Here is a 2,711-nt window from a genome sequence, read left to right on the forward strand (position 1 = left end):
ATAAGTCTGGGTCTTGAGGCGCCCTGTGGACCTCCGGATATAGGTCCTGTATCCTATACCGCGTATAACAACGTGTCTACACTCTCTATATAAATTTATATATATATATATCTCTCTGCAAGTGCACCCCTCTACATTATTATACGAAATGGTGGGTAGATAATGCGTACGTTATATATATAAATTTATATATACATATGCAAGTGCAACCCTCTATATTCTCCTACCAAGCGGTGTGAAGAGCTCGCTGGGGGTCTGTACCGGTGTGTGCGTATGGGTGCACATATAGCTTTATAGGTGCGTCTAAAGGGTAGATGCATAGGGGGGCCGTACGTATAGCGTCTCTCCGCGGGTTCAGTGCGGTGACAGAGGGTGCCCTATGGAGCCCATACCGCCACCAGAAATGCCGGGAAAGCCCCGTATGGATTTGGATACTTCCCCAAACCTCCGGGAAGGCGGGAGGCGGCTTCGTCTAATACCGGGAAAAAAAATTCGAGAGGGGGGGCGTGGGTGAAAAAAAGGGGGTCCCTGATTTCTCTCCCCCCCCCAGTCCCTGATTTCTCCGAGCGCGCAGCTGATGAGCGGGGAAACCCGGGGTCGATCTGACGGTGTTTTCTGCATTTATTTTGGAGAACTTCGGTGGTTTGGAAGGACCGGCAGAGCTTTAATTCTTGTTATTCTAATTTTTTGTTGTTGTTTTTAAAGACGCTCAGCTAGGAAATATCGCAATGCCTTGAGAAGCCCATCGCCGCTGCTGTAGCGGGATTAAATCGTTGGTAAAACCTGCCCTAACGCACGAAAGCCACGAGAACGTGTGTTTTGGGTGAAAAAAAAAAAAAAAAAAAAAAAGAAAAGCTCTTCCTCTTAAAAAAAAAAAACAAACTTGCTGTGTGCGCAGACACTGCAACGCCTGAGAGCAACTCCAGACAAGCCCAAATCCGACATCCCGACAGCGAGTGTGCTGTTCGCTGTGGCTCCATTCTCCCCCATTGTACCTGAATTTCACCAATTCTGGGGGGAAAAAAAGTCGATGAAAGCGAGGTTATTGAGCGAGGGTTATTGGCGGGAATGAGGGGATATGGATAAATACTTCTTTTTTTTTTTTCTCTCTTTACGGATGTGGGAAATCGAGCCCAAGTTATTCACGGAGTTTCCAATTCTGGAATTTGTTGTCAATTGTGGTTTTAATTTTGTTGGAGGGGAAGAGGGCTGTCTGCGTGTCGGTTTGTGTGTCAGTCGCTCTTTCAACTCGTGTGGGAAGAATTAAAAGGGGGTGGGGGGAAGAAAACAAACGCCAAAACAGAGAAGAAACAAGAAATTCATTCATTGCACTTCAGGGCATCAAGGGTTTTTGACGGTCTTGGTTGGCAGATTATTGGCGAGACCGTGAAACCGGGCGATCTCCTGCCGTTGCCCACGTTTCCCACGATATTTTTAAATATCCTGATTTTTCTGTGCCGCTCGACCCCTCCATCCTCCCCTCGGGGCTGTACCACCGCCCGAGAGCCGGGAAGGCGCACGGATGCAGGCGGGCGATGCTGAGGTGCCGGCTGGGATTTGGGGCGGGGGGGATGTAGACCCCAGGGAAGGGAGGAGCCCGTCCTCGACGTGCTCAGGACCTCGGAGTTCAGCCCCCCCCCAAAGGGGGGCTGAGTTATTCAGCCTTCCAAAAGAGGGGCTGAGTCTCCCCCCGCCGTCGGGGTTGGAGTCGGGTCGGGGTGGCGGCGGGGCGAGGGCAGGATTGGACCCCCGGGGGCTGAGAGGGAACCCGGGAGCTCCCGACGGACAAACCTTCCCCTTCCCCTCCGCACGCATCCGCGGACACTCGGTCCTCCCTTTAATCCCGCCGGTTTGGGTGAAAAGAAATATGTTTTCGGGGCCGGTGGGAGAAAAATAATACCCCCAGTGAATTTTTGAGATAAACCCTTCCTGCCGATCCTAGATACGGTGGGATCGGGTTGTTTTTCCCAGAAGAAGGGTAAAATACAATCTACAACTCAAGAAATTTGCTCATCCTCTTCCAAAGGCTTTGGAGGAGGCACTTGCCCGGAGGAGAAGGAATTCAAATAAAAATTGCGCGCGCGCACGCAAAACCCGAGGAACAGCTCGTTGTTTCCCTGCTGAAGTTCCGCGGGCGCGGAAGCCGAGCTCCCCCGGAGCGTGACCCCCCCCAGGAACACAAATCCAATGAATTTCTACCTTTCCCCACTTATTTCTTCACACCCCCGTTAGGAAATGGCATTGGGAATCGCTTTTTTCTCTTCTCCTTGCTCGTTTATCCATTAACGCCCTGCCCGTAGCTCGCTGGGTATTAGGTCAGCAGGCCGTGACGTCACTCCTGTATTACCCTTGACCGTGACTAGGCGTTGTTTGACCTTGACATCACGAGCTGCGGGGATAATAAGCGAGGGGACCCTCACCCTTGATCTTCTCCTCGCCCGCCAGCCCCAAGCAGCTCCCGCTCCTGTTTACAGATAAACAAGGTGTTATTTGAAGTCTAGACAGGCGGGCTAATGGCCAACAATAAAGCCCTGGAAAGGAAGTTTCCCAAGTTTAGCCTTTTCTTTCCTTTGTATCGAGGACTTTGAATAACTTCCCAACCGCAGCCTTCACGGTAAAATCCCGGAGGAGGGATTTCCCTCGCCCTTCTTCCCCCCCCCCCCCCCCGCCATTTTCTTCCCTTTTTTTTTTTCTTTTGTTTTTTTTCTTTG

The sequence above is a fragment of the Pygoscelis adeliae genome, unplaced genomic scaffold (assembly GCF_000699105.1).
Source record: "Pygoscelis adeliae isolate BGI_AS28 unplaced genomic scaffold, ASM69910v1 Scaffold887, whole genome shotgun sequence".
Lineage (NCBI taxonomy): Eukaryota > Metazoa > Chordata > Aves > Sphenisciformes > Spheniscidae > Pygoscelis > Pygoscelis adeliae.